This window comes from Artibeus jamaicensis, unplaced genomic scaffold (genome assembly GCF_021234435.1).
Source record: "Artibeus jamaicensis isolate MK-2021 breed Jamaican fruit bat unplaced genomic scaffold, CSHL_Jam_final contig_240, whole genome shotgun sequence".
Taxonomy (NCBI): domain Eukaryota; kingdom Metazoa; phylum Chordata; class Mammalia; order Chiroptera; family Phyllostomidae; genus Artibeus; species Artibeus jamaicensis.
In genome coordinates this window covers 10,299,442-10,319,376 of record NW_026521506.1, presented here as the reverse complement: position 1 = coordinate 10,319,376, position 19,935 = coordinate 10,299,442, and the positions used below count along the sequence as shown (strand labels likewise).

The window sequence follows — 19,935 nt, the reverse complement described above, 5'->3', positions numbered from 1 at the left end:
TGGGTTACCAAGGCAGGCTGGTAACTTCTGCCCTGGTCCCAGGGACTTTTCCAGGCTGAGTCCTGACTTCCAGACAGGGACTAGGGACTGGTGGGATTAGAGATACCAGGGGATTGCCCTTATTTGCTGAACTGTGCCCAAAGTCACAGTTGTTGTTTTTTTTTTCCCAAATGAACCACAGGATCAGGTCCCTCCTCCTCCTCCTGCCCACCCTCCCAAATCTTCCACCAACTCAGAGGGGATCTGAGGGACACTGATTCCGCAGCTTTACATCGCCCTCCAGGCATTGCCCCTTATCTGCTATCCAGCCCTCCAAGAAGTGAAGCCCACCAGTCCTCTGAAGTTGTATAGGGGCTCTCATGGTGGCAGGTCCAGTTCCTGAAAAGCCCTGGAGACCAAAGGTATAACTCTACATTTAAATGAGAGCAGGGTTCAGCTGGGAAACAGAGTGGTTTTCTAAGAGCCCCGGCCAAGAAAGGTGGCCTGCCAGACGAAAGTTATGGTTTGGTAAGTTGTTCCCAACCTCATATTTCCATCTGTATGCCTGTACTTTGGCCTAGGCATATGCCCACCCCCATTACTCTCTCATAAGGGCCAGGGCAACAGATCGTCATCCCAGGAGGGAACACTTTGGTATAAGTTATCCCAAGGAATTATCTTTTTTAAAAGATTTTATTTATTTATTTTTAGAGAGAGGGGAAAGGAGGGAGAAAGAGAGGGAAACATCAATATGCGAGAGATACATCAGTCGGTTGCCTCTTGCACACCCCCAGCCGGGGACCTGGCCCGCAACCCAGGCATGTGCCCTGACTGGGAATTGAACTGGTGACCTTTTGGTTCACAGGCCATGACTGAAACCACTGAGCCACACCAGTCAGGGCCCAAAGAATTCTTTTATTTTGCAGCTACTCAACAATCTTTTTCAAACAAACACTCTGTATGATGCCCAGCCATAACCTGGGACTTGGAGCTTTCTATCTCTGGATCTAGCTAGGGCCTTGTCATATAAACCCCACAGAGGCAAACCTGGGGTATTGAACATATTAACAGAGGGCTAATTGGTGGCTGGATAGACATCATTATAGGGGGCTTCTCAACTTTACAGGTGGGTAGGTTCCTTTTAAACTTTTCTCCTGGTTTTTTAATACGCTTCTCACTCTGAAAGTCTGATTGATAGGTGACTTTTCTAGCATGTGTCTATGACAGAAAGTAAGGGCCATGACCACAGAAGCTGTGGCAGTGTGGTATTTTGTTCTGGCCATGGGTTTGAATAGACTTTGTCAAGGCCCAAAGGTCCAAGAAGGAGGAAGCAACCTTGTCTCCAAGGAATCTGGAGTGATCTGTAGAAGAACATGGGCCGTCGGGCACTACTTAAAGAGGGGACAAAGAGGGACTGAGAAAGTTGCCAAGGTGGAATGGCAAGTTGAGCAGAGAAGTGGGAAGGTTTCCCTACACAGGCTATGGGCAGTCAGGAGGCTCCTCCACTCCTGGAATGATCCAGGTTCTGAGGCCTGAGAGGACCCAGTAGGGGTTGGAGAATGAAGGAAAAACAGGGCTGGAACGAGACAGGCTGAGAGTGCACACTGGATGGAGTAGCCCGGGCATCCACGGGCAACTCGAGAAGGGGAATTCCTGCCAAGTCAGGGAATGAGCCATTGGCAGAGACAGCATGGCTGTCATCAGGAATGGTGATCTCAGCCGGCTGGCCCCACCTGGCTGGGGCTTGCCCGATGGGTAAGTGGAAGAACAGGGAGCCAGGTGGAGAAGGGCTGGCAGACTGCGGAACAGCAAGGTCATCAGGGAGGGCAGCCTGGCTGACCTGGAGCCACGGAGTCAGGAAGGTCATTCAGGTGGCCCATGGCTCCTCAAGGTGAGGTTGGCATAAGATTTTCATCAAAGGGGTAGGGTTCACTTTGGCTGCAACTCCCAGATCATGGGGCTGTGGTTAGTTCTGAGTGTCTAAGGAAGGTGGGAACATATGGGATTCCCACAAGTCGTGGGTTCCAGGTCACTGGCAGGCATTAGAGCCAGTCACTATAAGTTGGTCCAGGCAGTGCTGTCCTCCCTCTCTCCCCACCCTTCTCAGGAAGAAGAGCTCTGCTCTGGCTCTTCTGCGTCTTGAAATTTCAGCCTTGGTTTAACTGCACTCACAGGAGGGATCCACTACTGATCCTCCAAAGCTTCTGGCCTGGCTCTGTCAGACCTCCCACCCCTCCTGCCTGGGAATTGCATAGAGAAAATCAAAATCACAACGAAGTGACACTGAAGATAGCTATCATTTATTGAAGGCTTACTAGGCACTGGACACTGCCATAGACAAAGGTACTTCATTCAGTCCTCACTACAGCCTTGTGAAGTATCTTATTATTGCCAATTTAAAAATAAGGCAAGTGACCTGATTGGTGTGGCTCAGTGGATCGAGCTAAGACTGAGAACCAAAGGGTTGCCAGTTTGATTCCCAGTCAGGGCATATGCCTGGGTTGCCAGCCAGGTCCCCAGTTGGGGTTGCTCAAGAGGCAACCACACACTGATGTTTCTCTCCCTCTCTTTCTCTCCCCCTCCCCCTCTCTAAAAATAAATAAATAAAATCTTTTTAAAAATAAGGAAAGTGACGGTTAGAGGATTTAAATGACTTGTCCAAAGACACATAGCTAGAAAAGGAACCCAGGTCTGTCTGTTGTTAGAGACCACTGAATTCTTAGCAAAATGGGAAAAGTGTGTGTGCGTGTGTGTGTGCGTGCGTGTGTGTGTGTGTGTGTGTCCATTAGTGAGTCTCAAGGTCAAGATAAAGGGGACTTAGGAGACAGCTGGTATCTACCACAATTTTGATAGCAGAACCTCATGGACTAGAGACTAGCAAAAGACTGTGTGTCTCCAGGATTCAGGATTCTCTGGGGGAAAGAGTGCCCTCTTAGAAAAGAAAAAAGTGGAAATTTGCTCTTAGTGATTATTTCAGGGACTTGGCCATAGGTAGCCATGAGGTCTGTCTCAAGGGCCAGTGTGTCATTGCAGCCCCTAGGGCTTTCCCCAGAAACCTGTAATCTGCAGCTGCCTTCTCAGGCTTCACCCACCACCACTCCTGTCCCTCACTCCTGTGCCAAAGACCATCTTTTTCCAAGCCTGGGAGGAAAGGCAGATAGATGCTGGTGGCTGAGCAGGTCCTTCAATCTCAGGCCCTTTGACCACCCCTGTCCCTCAGAGGGCTCTCCTACCTCTGGGGCCCTTTCAGCCTTGCTGCTTTCTGACAAGGAGATGCCAGGGCTGAGGCTCTGTCGGCACCCTCTTCCAGACCATGTAGAGCCATAAGAAGGGACAGTTCCTAGAGCCTCCCTCTCTGAGCATCCTAACTGTAAGACTAGGTGGGAAGGCTTGTGTGGAGACTTAGGTAGATCAAAGAAGAGGATAAGGGGGAAAGAGAAGAAAATGGAATTCAAGTGGAAGCTTCCAGCAGAGCAGCCTGGCTTTGGATAGAAGGGGGCATGAGCTTTCTCCCAGCCCCCCCAACTCTGGCAGTCTTTGTACCTGCTATGGCAGCCCAGCCTCTCTCTCCACAGCCTTTCCCCAATTCATATCCTTCGGACCTCTTCCACCAAGAGCCCTAGGCTCAACTTCCCTCAGGAATCCCCCAAACTCTCCAGTCACCCCAAGCACATCATGCGTTTGGCTGGGGATCCTGCAGTGTTTGGGATTTGTTCCTCAATAGTATTCTTTGGGCATCTTCTGGCCTCACACACCCGTGCAGCCCGCGCTCCCGCCAGGTTCGCACACAGCAGGCGTTCAATAATCTAGAGTTCAGGGCTCGGGCCAAAGGCGTCGAGAAAGCGGACTATACAGGCCAAGAGGCTGGATAGAGCCATCCAGATTCCCCCGAGAATGGAGTTCTCTTACGCGGGGGCTTCCCGCTGGGGGCCAGGGCGGAGCGCGAGCTCTGCCCCCTGTGGGAGCCCTGCCTTCGTCGCACCCTGGGGGCGAGAGAACGGCGAGGGTGAGGAGAGGCCGTGCGGGCCCCTGGCGCGGCTCCCTCTGCCTTGCTGGCGACTGAGGCGGGCGGGGGGTGGAGGGGCGCTGTTTCCACCCGGACGCCTCCTCCCTCCCTTACCCCGCCCGCCGCGGTCCCTCCCGTCGGTCCCTCCCTCCGGCTCTTCCCTCCCTCCCACCCAGCCTCCTTCGCGCCCGCCCCAGCCGCCGCCTGAGGGGACGTGTGTGGCTCTGGTGCAATTTCCCCTTTCGCTCGGTCGTCTCAGCGCAGGTCTCCGCTGGCTCGCGCCCCCACCCCGGGCGCCCCCCACCGCCCCGGTCGCCCCCACTGCTCCGGCCCCCCGCTTGGGCCCTTCTGCTTCCACCCCCGCCCCGCGGAGTCGTTTTTTCAGGGGCGCCGTGGGTTCACCTGGTATTTGCATCTCGCCCTCTAACTTGCCATTGGCGGCGCGACGTGTGGGAGAGCCTTACGCCTCGCCCGCCCGGACCGGCCTGCCCCCGCGTTGAGGTGAGTCACGGGCGCAGGGCCGCGGGGGCAGGCGGGCAGGGAGGAGAGGACGGGAGGAAGGAGGGAGGCGGACGCTGGCCCCAGCGGCCGCGGGGACCGACCGGGCGCTGCGCTCAACTTCCACTTCTCCTTTTGCCGGCGCCGAGATCCCGGCGCCACTTGCCGGGTCCGGCTTCTCGAGGGAGAAGGCGGGCTGGAAGGGCTGGGGGCCCGCGCGGCTCGGCCCCCACAGCGGGGAGGGGACTGCGAGGCGATCGATCGATCACGGCTTGGCGACCGAGCCCATTTCTCCACAGGTACGTCGATGGCGCCGGTTCCTCGAGCCTTCGGAGACCTCGAAAAGTTTGTCCGAGGGCGGGATTGGGAGCCTCGGGGCCCCGGAGTGTAGGGGTTGGGGGCCCAGGGAAGGGGAGTAGACTGTGGCGTGTTGAGTCCCGCCCTTGCCTCGCCCCGCCGCGTGTGTGCTGTGGATCCCGGACTCCTTGATCCCGGGTTAGAAGCGGAATCGGTTTTCTGAGTCCGGGTTGGGGGTCATTTTTCCCGCGCCCCGGGCAGCCCGCGTTCCAAGACAAGAGCGGTCGCAACAACAGTCCCGCAAAAACTGGGTTCCTGAGGGCAGGAGGTTGGGCTGGTCCGTGGAGGGGCTGTTAGATTCATCCAGCGGCCCGCAGAGCTTCTGGGGCCAGGAGCCTCAGGGTAAAGCCTACATACACACTCGAATCATTGGATCGCCAAAATAGAGACCTCTTGGCGGGGCGGAGGCGGGGGGGTGGGGGGGCGGGTGGTGGCGCTGGAGTTTGCGTGTAAGCCAGCCGGCAGCCTTCCCTCTCCCGCGTTCCCGCTCTCCTGAGTTCTCCCGCCTCTCCGTTCCTTCTTCTGCTGCCGGCTAGGGGAGTCCGTAGCCACACAGCGCGGGATCCCTTGCCCACACCGCCGTGCTTTTGGACACTGCTCAGGCGGTAGTGGCGTTATGAATTCCTGGTCTCTCCACCGCACCCTAACTCTGCCGCGCTTACCTCACGACTGTGTACAGGGACAGTGCCGTTCTGACCAGAATCACCTCCTGAACCCTTGGCACCTGGCTCAACCAAGTTTTCCCTGGCTGCTTCCACCACCACCACACCCCAACCGTGGGGTTTGATGGCATTTTGATTCTTAGCCCCCATCCCTCTGCCCAAGATTGAGCCCTGTCTGGTCCTGCAGCTTCTTCTGGTTAATGTTTGACAGTTCATTGTGGCTAATCATTTTAATTAGCTCTTAAAATGGGGAGGAACAGTTAACCTTGGACTTCTCGATTTTTTGCCTGGTGGGGCCTCAAATGGGAGGAGTGCTGGGGAGGTGGGGAGGCAGGAGCGGAAGTGAGGTCACCACCCCAGGGCCTGAGCCACCAGTACTGGGCCCCAACAGCTGGCGGGAACGCCCATCGGGGACTCACCCCCTTAGAGATGACCCCAGGCCAGAGTGCCAGGTGGGAGGGGGATGAAGGGAACAGATCTAGCTCTCCCAGTGAAAATGCCCCCGGAACACCATGCCGTGCAAAAATGCAAATCCCTCCTCACAGCTACTTACACAGGGTTTGGTCGGCTATAAGGTGCTTTCTTCCATTCAGTGGACCCAGAGCATAAATGGCCTCTGGGGGAGTTATGCCGAGTTAAGTGAAGAACTGAGCTATCCTGAAGACTTCATACAGGGTGGTTTGGGGAAGAAGCTGCTTTGCTTGTGGTCGTCCCTGAGCCTGAGTTCAAAGGCTGGGATTTCTGGTGGGGGGTGTGCATTGAGCAGGCTCCACGTTGCCACCCTCACCCAGCCTCCACTGTGAGCCTAAGGAGTGGCTTGTTTGCAATTTGCAACTATGTCTGGCATTCCTCCCACTGCTGCACTATTTGCTCGTGGTTGCTCAGGAACTGGTGCCCACCCCTGGACAAGCTGGAGGCCCAAAACCCACCCTCCTCCTGCCCAGGGCTAAGAGGTGGACAGTGGCTTCTATCTCCTCTCTCCTGTACTGGAATCTAAAAGTTAGGGTGCCGTGTGGTCTGTCAATCATGGGCCTAATTAAAATGATGAGAAAAATGCCCTAACCTAACCTGCAAAATTTACTGGGGTTTTTTTTTTTCCCCAAAGGCTCCAGCTAGATGCAGGCCAAGGGGACTGTTTTCGCAGGGAAATCCTCTCTCCTAAGCTTGGCCTTGGTCCTCCCCCCTCCCCCCAACTTTTTCATTTCCCCTCCGATTCCTAAAACTAGGCTGTCTGGGTCTAAATCTAGCTTTCTTATTTACTAGCCATGTGGTTGCAGTCAGTTGTATGCCTCAGTTTCCTCATCTGTTTAATGGGATCCACCTCATAAGGTTGTGCTGATTATCAGAACAGTCTGTGACCCACAGTAAGCGCAGACTAACATAGTGATACTGCCTGACACAGTGCCAAAAGCTCAGATTCAACTCAGCAAGCATTTGCTGAGATCCAGCCCCAGGACCAGGCACCAATGGCAGTGAGAAAAAGGTGATGAAGAGGACAGAGTCCACCATTGGTGTAGGGGATGTGGGGGGTGGGTGGGAAGAGTGGCTGGGTCATCTATATAAATAACCATAAGTCAAAACCAGACTAGAATCCTTGAGCCAGTGCACGGAGCTAGGTACCCTCTTGCCTGGGAACCCTGGCTGGGTTCTGGTCTGGGTGCCTCCCTTCCCCTGCCTACACAGAGTGGCCTGCCCTGGGATTTGGGTGACTGACAGGGAAAGAGAGACCCGGTTCTTGCGGGGGGCTGGCTGCAGGTGACAAGTATTCAGTGGCATCATTTGTTGGGTTCCAAGGCAGGCTTGGAGGGTTACCCCCGAACAGCCCTCTAACCCTTGGAGTGGCAGGGCCGATGCTTGCCATGTCCCTTGTGCCTCTGGGAGGTTCCCCAGTAAAGTGGGAAGGGTCTTGGGCAGCCTCCTCGCCTCAGACTTGGGCCTGACCCCAAACCGGGCTTGGTTATCTCTGGGATTTCTAAACTGCAAAGAGGTTTCTGGTTTCACTGCCAATTTATTCCCTTTGTGGTTCACAGACTGAAAACTAGTTCTGCAGGGGAGAAAGGAAACTCATCTGTGGTACCCAGAATCCCATGGGCGTTTTCCTAGGGGTCAGAAGCTTTTCTCATCAACACCAACCCGCTTGCAGATCTCTAGCCGCTGAGCCTCAAGTGTCCTATAATCTCGGCCCTGCCGCTAATGCCCTATAGCCAGGGCCCCAGCGCTGGTTGCCAAGGAACTGCTTGTTGGGGAGCTTATGAGGGCTCTGACCTCATAGGGGCTGCTGAGTTTCGATCCAACAGACATTTATTAACACCTACTGTGTGCCCAGCCTGTGCTAGGTGCTATGGGGGAGGTGTGCAAAGGAGGCAATGGGGGAGAGATGACTAAGACACCTAAACAATCAGAGGCTACGAAAAATAGCCAGGCCTGTGGCTGGTCAGGTGCTAATTGTGCTCCTTGGTGGGAGGGGGGTTCGCAGAGACAGCCAGAGCTCTGAGGTCAGCAGCAGCTGGAGGAGGGAGGGAAGGCTTTGTGAGGGATGGGCCTCAGACTGTACTTCGAAGGGGGGCGGGGCGGCACAGGGGAGATTCGACTAGGCAGAAAGGGGAGAAAAGACACCTTCTTCTTTCTTCTCTGGCCAAAGACTGACCTTGGAAATATGTGTCACATAAAAGACCAGGTCAGCAAGCGTGGGTGGCTCAGTGCAGTCCCCAATCTCCATTCTATGAGGTATAAAGTGGCCGGCCCAGATCAGGAGTCCAGCCTGTATTGATGAGACACAAAAGATGGTCAGGCTTCCCTGCCACCCAAGCTGAGAGGATTTCATTTTGACACCCCCACCCCAACACACAGAGGCCCTGGTTGAGAAGAAAGAGGAAAAGAGAAATGGGGGCACCAAAGGAACAGGAAAAGTGACATGCCACAGGTGTTTATGGCAGGAACAGGCTGGTTGGGTCCCACCTTCTCTAGGCTTCAGGGAGTTCTCTGGAAGCCCAGGAGTTCAGGTGGAGGGCAGAGATTTTCATTTTATTATTCATCTGGGAACCAAAGGGTCCAGAGATTCCCACATATCTGTACCCAGACCACCTGGCCAGGGCAAGTACTAGCCGTGTATTTGTTCTGCTGCTTTTGTGACTCCCTTGGCTGAAGGGAACTTTGCCCTTGTTGGGTTTAACTGGATATAAATACCGGGACACATGCACGCCCCCCATGCATCACTTTTCCTCTCTCACTGCCGTCTTGTTCTGCCCCCTCCCCAGCACATTGCAACACCATAGGGGATACCAGACTGTCCTGACTTCTTGGATAGGAAATTGTGTCCTAAGGTGAGTTTCTTTGCAAAGAAACCGCAGCCCGCTCCCAGGGTAAGGAAGAGGGTCAGGCAGGAAGGAAAGGTATTTCATGCAGGTCGGGGGGATCTGCAAGGGAAAGCGCCACAACATTTCTCAGACAGGTGAAAAAGAAGCCAGAGGCTAAGCAGCTTGCCCAGGTTGAACAAACTTTTTCTTAGGCTCCCACCTTCTTGATAGATCATTTTCTTGTTCCAGTGCTGGCACTTCCTCTTCTAGTCTAACCTGAATTATTCTCAAGAGCATATTGTCTCAAGGTGGGGAAGAGCACAGGCTCTCTGCCTTCATATCCCAGAGCTACCACTTACCTACCGTGTGACTGGGCTCCTCGCTTAACCATTCTGGGTCTCAGTGCCCACCTCACACAGGGTTGGAGTCAAGATTAAAGGAGATAATGCTTATAACACACTCAGCACGGTGTCTGGCACAGAGTAACTACCCAATAAGTGCTAGCTCTCATTATTTCTGTAGCTGTTTGTGTTGTTGTTGTTGTTATCATTTCCCTTTCACATACCCTTGACTTTGTCAGCTGCCAGGGATCAGCTGCTTCTCTGGCACTGCTGGCAGGGTATGCCATATCCATTCCTAAAACCACAAGGAAGATTTTCCAGATCTTTCCGCTAACTTCATGTTGACACTTCCTTCCATCACACAGGATGAGGAAGCAACGTGGAAGAAAGTTGTGTGTGTGCATGTGTGTGCGTGTATGTAGAGTGAAACTTGTCTTTAGTATTTTTATTAACATTGCCATCTGTCTCTTCCCCACTTTTATCTTATCATTTGCAGGAGGAATTAGAGTAAGTTCCTTTGAGAACAGACCTCACATTCCATCCCTGGCTAGTATTTAGCAATCATCAGTTTGTTGTTCTTAACGCTACAGAATTCTGGGAGCCGACTGGTCAACACTGCTCACTTTCTCCTTCCTTTTGCTAGAGTAGATGATAGGATAATTCTGGACCAATGCCCGGAGGCCTGGGGTTAGAACTGGGGCACTGCCTTTGCCCAGAAAAGTTCCGAGGGGGCTGGGCCATTCCCATTTCAAAGTCCTCCCAGAAACTAACTTGAAGGTTCCATCTGCTATCAAATGAATTGTGTTTGCTTGAGGAGCCTGTCACCAGCAGAGCCAGGAAGCCAAGGATAAACGGGATTGCCCTTGGACCACCCCAGAACTACTTCACTCAATCCCTTGGTTCCAGCCTCCCAGGTTAGAACTGCTAGGCCTCAGGGGGTGGGAGAATGGGCAATTAGTCTTAACCTCCTCAAACTCCTGATGACCTGATAAAAACGGAGGTACTTAGGCATACATTTCAGAGATAATGTGCTTTTCCCCCATAATTCCCTCAAAGGATAATAGGTTAGTTCAGTTCTGCTGATTTTCTTAGAATCCATGCGCAGAAAACACCTGTCTCATTAGGTGACCACTTTCTTGGCGCCACTGTAATCTTAAGCACACACACACACACACACACACACACACACACACACACACACCAGGCCCAGCCCTCTTGCTCTGAAGGATCTAAACCTAAATCTAGAGCTGTAACAATACATATGCACTTAGCTCCACAGCAGGCAGGAGCTGAAGTGCCAGCAAGCCTATGGCACTTAAGATTTGTAGATCAGTTGATGACGGGGGTCCATGGATAAGAATGACCTTATCTAGAGGAAGGTCATTCTCCATCTTGAGCTTCACTGGGAAGGCTTCCTGGTGGTGAATGTGCAGACGACTTTTCAAAATAAGAGAGAGCTTTGGCTGGGCTATAGGGACATTCCAGGCTAGGTGGGATAATAACATTGGCATGAGAGTGAACAAAAGATAAAACAACACGAACCCACTAGAATCAGTACACTCAGTAAGTGCCAAGGTTCAGAATTTGTCTCTACTGGTGACACAAAGAATGTGTTTTCCAGGACAGCATAAGTGTTCTTGCTTCTTTTGTCTTTATTGCTGTTAAAGAATAAAATTGCACATGGTTTAATTGACATAGTAATTTAACCATGTCACATAGCAATGTGACATAGTAAAATTATGGAGTATTGTTGTTGTAGTATCCATCTGGGGAAGTTTCTCTTTATTTAACAGCTTTAGTGAGGTCATATTGACGTACAAGAAACTGCACCTACTTAAAGTGTGCAATTTGATAATATTGGACATGTGTAGATAGCTACTCATGAAACCATCACCCCTGACAGTTTCTGTGTGCACCTTTGTGATCCCTTGTTCGTAGCCTGAGCAACCACTTATCTTCTTTCTGTCACCATTGATTATTGTGCACTTTCTTCTTCTTTTAAAAAATATTTTATTTATTTATTTTTAGAGAGAGGGGAAGGGAAGGAGAAAGAGAGGGAGAGAAGCATCAATGTGTGGTTGCCTCTTGAGTGTCCGCTGCTGGGGATCTGGCCTGCAACCCAGGCACATGCCCCGATTGGGAATCGAACTGCCACCCTTTGGTTCACAGGCCAGCACGCAGTACACTGAGCCACATCAGCCAGGGTGCATTTTCTTCTTTTAATTGAAATATACTTGGGATATAATATTGTATTAAATTTAAGATGTACAACACGCTAATTTGATTCATTTATATATTGTCATATGGCTCCAGTTGTGGTAATTAGCACTTCTATCACTACATAACTGTCCTTTCTCTTTAGTGATTGAAATAATTAAGATCTAGTCTCTTAGCAAATCTGTTGATTATAACACATTATCGTTGCCTATGTTAACTGTCCTGTGCACTACAACCCGAGGGTGTATTTAATCCTCATTGTAATAGTTTGTATTCCCCAGAGTTTTATTTTTTTAAAGACTTTTTTATTTATTTATCTTTAGAGGGGAAAGGAAGGAGAGGGGGAGAGAAACATCAATGTATGGTTGGGCACTGGCCTGCAGGGAACCAGCCTGCAACCCAGGCATGTGCCCTGACTAGGAATCGAACCGCGATTGTGTGGTTCGCAGGCCTGCGCTCAATCCACTGAGCTACACCAGCCGGGGCTTCCCCAGAGTTTTATATAAATGGAATTATATAGCGCGTACTCTCATTTTGTATGGCTTCTTTCATCCAGCGTATTTATTTTAAGACTCATCCATGCTGTTATATTCATCAGTATTTCATTCCTTTTCACTGCTAAGTAGCATTTCATTATATGGATATAGTAAACACTGTTTATTTATTCATCAGCTTATGAACATTTGGTGCTTATTCCCCCACATTCTGACTATTACAACATTACTATGGACATCCGTGTACAAATATTTGTGTGGGTATATGTCCTTTTCTCTTGGTTACATATCTAGGAGTTTAATGGCTGGATCATACAGTAGTTGTAAGTTCAACTTTTTAAGAAACTGTGAACCTGCGCTACAAAGTACGTGTACCATTTTACATTCCCACTAGCAGCATATGAGAGTTTCAATTGCTCCACATCCTCTCCAAAACTTAGTGTGGGCAGTGTTGTTAATGATGGCCATTCTAACAGGGGTGCAGTGGCATCTCATTGTGGCTTTCATCTGTATTTCCCTAATGACTGATGATGCTGAGCATCCCTTCAGGTACTTATCTGTCATCCATATATCTTCTTTGGTGAGGTATCTGTTCAAATCTCTTGTCCATTTTGACATTGGCTTGTATTTTTTCCTGTAGTTGAGTTTTCAGAGTTATTTATAGATTCTAGATATGAGACCTTTCTCAGATACATACTTTACAAAGATTTGCTTCAAGACAGGAGCTTGTCTTTTCATTCTCTGCACGGTGTCTTTTGAAGAGTGGAAGGTTTTAAAATTTGATAAAGTCCAACTAGTCAATTTTTACTTTTTTTTTTTAAGATTGTATTTATTTATTTATTTTACTTTTAGAGAGGGGAAGGGAGGGGTACAGAGAAGGAGAGAAACATCAGTGTGTGAGAGATACATAACTGGCTGCCTCTGACATGCCCCCAGCTGATGACCCGGCCTCTCAACCCAGGCATGTGGCCTGCCTGGGAATCAAACCAGTGACCTTTGACTTGCAAGCCAGCACTCAATCCACTGAGCCACACCAGTTAGGGTCCAATTTTTACTTTTATGAATCATGCTTTTGGTTTTATATCTAAGAATTCTTCATCTAGCCCTAGGTCACAATTTTTTTTACTTAAAAAAAATTAACTAGCCTTGATGGGTGTGGCTTGGTTGGGCGTCGTGCCTTGAAGTGAAAGGTCACCAGTTTGATTCTGGGTCAGGGCACATGCCTAGGTTTTGGGTTTGGTCCTTGGTCAGGGCACGTACGTGAGGCAACCAATTGATGTTTCTTTCTCGCATTGATGTTTCCCTCCCTCTCTTTCTCTCTCCCTTCCCCCTCTCTGAAAAGAAATAAAATCTTTAATTTAAAAACATTACAGTTGACATTCAATATTATTTTATATTAGTTTTAGTTGTAGAGCATGGTGAAGATTATGTATATATTTTTACAAAGTCATCACCCCCATAAGTCTAGTACCCACCCGACACCATACATAGTTATTACAATATTATTGACTATCTTCCCTATGCTGTACTTTATATCCCTGTGACTATTTTGTAACTACTAATTTGTACTTTTTAATCCTTTACTTTTTTCATACAGCCCTCCAACCCATCTCTCCTCTGGCAACCATCAGTTTGTTCTCTGTATCTAGGAGTCCGTTTCTGTTTTGTTTGTTCATTTGTTTTTTAGATTCCACATATAAGTAAAATGCTATGGTATTTGTCTTTCTCTGTCTGACTTATTTCACTTAGTATAATACCCCCTGGGTCCATCCATGTTGTCCCAAATGGTAAGATTTCATTCTTTTTTATGGCTGAGTAATATTCCATTGTATATATGTATCACTACTTTTTATCCATTTCTCTACTGATGGGCACTGGGGTTGCTTCCATAGCTTGGCTATTGTAAATAACACTGCGATGAGCATAGAAGTGCATATATCATTTTGAATTACTGTTTTGGATTTCTATGGATAAATACCCAGGAGTGGAATTGCTGGGTCATAAGGTAGTTCTATTTTTATTTTTTTGAGGAAACTTTATATACTGTTTTCCATAGTGGCTGTACCAATCTGCAGTCCCACCAACAGTGCACTAGAGTTTCCTTTTCTCCACATCCTTGTCAACACTTGTTTGTTGATTTATTGATGGTAGCCAATCTGAAAGGTGTGCGGTGATATATCTCTTTGTGGTTTTAATTTGCATCTCTATGATGATTAGTGACATTGAGCATCTTTTCATATGTCTATTGGCCATCTGTAAGTCCTCCTTAGAGAAGTGTCTATTCAGGTATCTTGCCCATTTTTAAATTGGATTATTAACATTTTTTTAATGCCGAGTTTTATAAGTTCTTTATAAATTCTAGATATTAACCCCTTGTTAGTAACCCGTTTATCAGGTGTTCTCCCATTCAGTGGGTTGTCTTTTCATTTTGTTGATGGTTCTTTTGCTGTGCAAAACTTTTTAAAAAAATATTTTACATATTTATTTTTTTAGAGAGAGGGGAAGGGAGGGAGAAAGAAAGGGAGTCATCAATGTGTGACAGAAACTTCAATCGGTTGCCTCTCATACACACCCCAACTGGAGATTGGGCCTGCAACCCAAGCATATACCCTGACCTGGAATCGAACCAGTGACCTTTCGCTTTGTGAGAGGTTGCTCAACCAACTGAGTCATGATGTTCAGGGCAGTGTGCAAAGCTTTTTACAGTAATTTGATGTAGTCCTGCTTTTTTTGTTTGTTTGTTTGTTTCCATTGCCTGAAGAGATATATCAGAAAAATATTACTGAGAGCAACATCAGAGAGTTTACTGCCTATGTTTTCTTCTAGGAATTTAATGGCTTGAAATCTTACATTTAGGCCTTTAATCCATTTTGAGTTTATTCTTGTATGTGGTGTAAGAAGGTGGTCTAGTTTGATTTTTTTGCATGTGTCCATTCAGTTTTCCCAACATTTACTGACTAAACCATCTTTACCTCATTTTATATTTACCTTGTTGTATATATTTACCTCATTGTATATTTACCTCATTGTAAGAATACTCATTGTATTCTTGCCTTTTTTGTCATATATTAATTGACCACATAGGTATGCATTTATTTCTGGACTTTCTGTTTTGTTTTATTGATCTGTGTCTTTTTTAAAATACATTTTATTTATTTATCTTTTTTTAGAGGGGAAGGGAAGGAGAGAGGGAGAGAAACATCAATGTATGGTTTGTTGCCTCTTGTGAGTCCCCTGCTGGGAACCGGCCCGCAACCCAGGCATGTGCCCCGACTGAGAATCGAACCGCCATCTTTTGGTTCGCAGGCCCACGCTCAATCCACTGAGCTACACCAGCCAGGGCTGTGAGTCTGTTTTTATGCCAGTACCATGCTCTTTTGGTTACTATAACCTTGTAGTATAGTTTGATATCAGGTAGCATAATACTCTAATTTTGTTCTTTTTTCTCAAGATTGTTGTGGTTATTTAGGGACTTTTGTGGTTCCATAAAAATTTTAGCATAATTTGTTCTAGTTCTGTGAAAAATGCTATTGGCATTTTGATATGAATTTTACTGAATCTATAGATTGCTTTGGGTAGTATGGACATTTTAATGATGTTAAATCTTCCTACCCATGAACACGGTATATGGTTCCATTTATTTGTATCTTCTTCAGTCACTTTCTTCAGTGTTTTATAATTTTCCAAGTACAGGTCTTTTACTTCTTTGGTTAAATTTTTTCCTAGGTAGTTTATTTTTTAATAAAATTTTAAATGACATTGTTCTCTTAACTTCTCTTTTTGATAGTTTCTTATTGGCATATAAAACTGCAGCTAATAGCTGGATGTTAATTTTGTATTCTGCTAATTTACTGAATTCATTTATCAGTTTCAGTAGTTTCAGGTGGAAAATATTTTGTCTAATGTTTTCTTTCAGAAGTTTTATAGTTTTAGGCTTTACATTTTGGTTTTTGATCCATTTCAAGTTAAATTTTTCTTGATAAGAAGAAATTTTTCTTGGTATGGCCCCAAATTCATTTTTAAATAATACATATAGATACACTATTATTCTGGCACTGTTTGTTGAAGAAGCTATCATTATTCTATTGCAGTTGTCCTTATATATGTGGACTTATTTCTGGACTCTATATTCTGTTTCACTGATTGACCTATTTGTTTATCTTTATTCCAATGCCAATTATGTTGATTACTGTAGATTTATAATGATTCTTTTTAATAATTTATTTTTCGAGAGAGGTGAAGGGAGGGAGAACGAGTGAGAGAAACATTCATGTGCAAGAGATACATCTGTCATTTTAGAATATGCTTAATCTTTTCACTGGTATTCTTCAGATAAAAAGTTCCTTAACTTTACTATGCATTTGCAATATAAGACTATTTACTTCCCTTTTATTTATAACCCATTTTTGTAATGCATGAAACTAATATATGTTTTTTGTAAATATCTAAATAGTATACCTGTAAAGAACTGATTGGATCTGTTCCAAATTATAGTTATATCTTGCTCCTTACATCTTTTTATTTTCATTTTTTTAATTTTTTGGTTTTATTTCCATTCCTCTACTTACTTCCCCTTTGCCATCAACTTGTTATCTATATCTTTGGGTCTGTTTTGTTTTATTTATTCATTTGTTTTGTTTTGTTTTAGATTCCACATATAAAGGAAATTACACATTATTTGTCTCTCTGTGTCTTAGTTCACTTAGCATAATATCTTCTGGGTGCATGTGTTTTATTGCAAATGGCAAGATTTCATTCTTTTTTTTACTGGTGAAATTATATGTACATATACACATACACATACACATACATATACATATACATATACATATACATATATCCCTTCACCTATTGATGGACATCTAGGTTCCTTCCATATCTTGGCTATTACTAGTAATGCTGCAATGAACATAGGGGTGCATATACATTGAATTAGTGAATTTTTAAAAATTTATTTATTTTTAGAGAGAGAGGAAGAGAAGGAGAAAGAGGAGAGAAACATCAATGTGTGGTTGCCTCTTGAGTGTCCCCTACTGGGGACCTGGCCCTACAACCCAGGCATGTGCCCTGACTGGGCATTGAACCAGTGACCCTTTGGTTCACAGGCCAGAACTCAATCCACTGAGCTACACCAGCCAGGACTGTTTTTTTTGTTTTTTGTTTTTTGTTTTTTAAATAAATACCCAGGAGTGGAATTGCTGGATCATATGGCAGCTCTATTTTTAATTTTTTTGAGGAATCTTCATGCTCTTTTTCATAATGGATGCAGTACTTTACAATCCCACCAACAGTGTGTAAAAACAACCCATTTTTGGTGAATGAGTCCATGATTATCTGCTCCACACATCATTTTATAGATGCCAGTCATATCCCTTTTCAACTTTATCTGTCTATACACTCTGGTTTCTCTTCAGAGCAAATAAATCAGCCTTATCTGTCTAGACAACAAAAGGCTTTTTAAGAAAAAGTTTGTCTTCATATAGTTGTCCTCACACTCCATTCTTTTGAATCATTTTAGCACTTAAAACTGATCCAGTACTGCGAAGTCTATCCTGAGGGTTCAGTGATCAGACCCTGGCACCCCTGGGGTCAAAACACTGATTTTGTACATAGAGATAATGCTTTAATGATCATCTGATTGATCATCAACTCCCTTCTTGATGCTGTTTGGAATAAATGACTAGCTGGTATGTGTTTCCCCTAACAGAGGCTTGGAGCAAAAAGGGACAAGTAATGTGTGAGCCTGGAGACTTTGCCCCCTAATTCTAACTCTATCCCTCGACTATATCTATCAGGACCCGGAGTCTCTTTTCTAGAGATCTTACTCAAGCTGAGAATTTACATGGACTTAATTTATGAATGCCCAGACTTGTGTTACAGTCAGGAGAAGATGAGATAGGCTTTAATCCCACAGATTTTACTGCCTGTTGAGGAAAGAAGACATACACATGAAGTAATTAAAGAGCAATTCAAGACCTGTGGGATTAAGAGATGTTGTGGTGGAATTTAAGAGCTATGGGAGTTCAAAGAAGGGGGCTTCCTGGGTATGGACTATAGTTATCAGGGTGTAACCAGCTCCATGGGTTTAGGAAAACTTGGTTGGTACCTTGCTGGATGGGGCACTATTTGATTAACTGAGACAGAGAAGCAAGGGCATGGCAGGCCTGAGAAACCCTGTGAATGAGCCTGGAATGTTCCCTCAGGGGACCATGAGGAGACCACTGGGCTTGAAGCCCAGGCTTGAGTTGGGAAATCATGGGAAACAAGGCTAAGTAGGTAGGGTGGAGTCAGACTGTAAAAGACCTTTGGAAACCAAAGAGATGAGTTTGGACTCTGAAGTTCTGCCTAGTACGACTGGTGTGGCCATAGCCATAGATCTAAATGTGTGCCCTGGAGTAGGAGTTGGCACTAGCTCAAAGGCTGAGGGAGGATCTAGGGAGAGGCAGGGCCACGACTGGAACTTCATCTTCCTCACACCGACTCAGGTGGGCTTTCTGATACCCCAAGCCTAGTTGTTACCTTTTTCAAAGGCTTTCACATCCACTCTGTACAGCTGCCTAACACAGACCACAGCCCTGTGTAGATGGTGAAGGGCAGCTTGCTCCTTGGCTAACGGTGTAATGCGAGGCAGAGCCACTGAGAAACACCCTTGACCTACACACAGTTCTGCTGCACTATTGCCCCAGGGCCACTCCTTAGGCTAAAGCAAGGCAGCTCTAGATGACCTTTTAAGAGGAAAATGTATTAAGGACAGAGGTGATGCAGTAACCCAATATCATCCATTAACATATGAACATTAAATGGTTTACATATTTGAATGGTGGGAAAGTCATTCATGGGGAGATGGGATGGCGGTCTGTGCTGGAGAAGCCCTGACTGCTACTAGGGTTAATAAGCTTGAGAGGAGCTCTGGATAGCATGAGATCTATAGTGTAAAGTGGGGAGGGAAGGCAAAAGGCTGTGAGAGCCATGTGACATAGCATGCCTGTGGTTACATAGCCCATTAATGGCAAAATTGTCTGAGCAGATTTTCCAAACTTTCCCATTTAAGCGTCCCAAACTATTGAATTGTATGCTCTATACCCAGAAGGACATAGTCTCGTAAAAGTTCTCTGGAGTATGGCATTTTATCTTAAGTGTGAATGTTGTAATCTACTGCCTAAAAATATTTAATTGATTTATCAGTGAACAAAACGGAAGCCCCTGGAAGATGAGGTTTGGACAATGGCTTTGATTTCTGCGCTGGGGCTTTGTCGGCTTCGGCAAGCAGGCCCAGTCCTTGTGGGACATGCCTACGGACAGGTCAGAACCTGAAATTGCAGGATCTAAGCCCAGATGCTGGAAGGGAAATCCACCACCCGAAGCTTGTTCATTTGTCTACTGTCCGCATCCCCCTTCCCTTCCTTGGTTCAAATCTAAGCCTTGTACTCTATTCTGGCAGAAAGTTGTCGGACTTGCTCAGTACTTAGCTCTGGCCTCAGTCTTTGGGTGGATGAGCAGATCCCAGGCTGGGATGCAAACAGCATGGGGCCCATGAGGTTCTGAAGTCTGGGCATGAGTTGGTTGAGGCCAGGTTCATGGATAACCTAGCTTTTCTTCCTCCAGCATGCTCAGCCTGCAGCCCCTCATTCCACCCCACCTTTAGCCTGGAGTGGCTACAGTACTCTGCTGTTAAAAAAAAAAAAAAGTCTGCCTGTCCTCCCAGAGCCTTCCAGCCTAGTGCTGTTCCAGTCATCTCTTAGTGGCTGAGAACAGAAGAGCCCAGGGGGCACTCCAGGCCAAAGAGCCACCTCAGCAGCCTAAACACTTCGTTCCTGTCCCAATAGCCTGCACACAGAGACAAGACTATGTAGAAATAACAGAATGTTGTCCCCCCACCTTGGGCAAAGTGGATAAAGCACTATGGTAGGTTTCGGCAGTGAGCCTTCATCCATACCGCCCCACCCCTCACCTGCACAGGAGGGGGCCTCTCCAGAGTATGAGTGCCTGTAGTGACGAAACCACAGCAGGTAGGGCCCTGGGCAAGCTGGCGGGGCGGGGCAGTCGGTTGGGTGAGGCCCAGATCCCCAGGCTGATAAGGCAGCC

The 19,935-nt window shown here is 47.0% G+C and overlaps 1 protein-coding gene across 3 annotated transcripts in view; it reads left to right on the top strand.

Moving 5' to 3' along the window:
- The first annotated feature begins 4,183 nt into the window (after nucleotides 1-4,183).
- ELF4 (E74 like ETS transcription factor 4) overlaps nucleotides 4,184-19,935 on the top strand; it is a 40,833-nt gene continuing 25,081 nt past the window's right edge. Inside the window, exon 1 of one of the 3 annotated variants that reach the window (XM_037147096.2) lies at nucleotides 4,184-4,486. The gene's annotated coding sequence lies outside the window, so the exon portion shown is untranslated. Of the gene's footprint in view, nucleotides 4,487-4,537; nucleotides 4,783-4,809; nucleotides 4,829-19,935 lie in introns of those variants that run through there. The other 2 variants (XM_037147097.2, XM_053662360.1) reach the window with 2 other exon arrangements.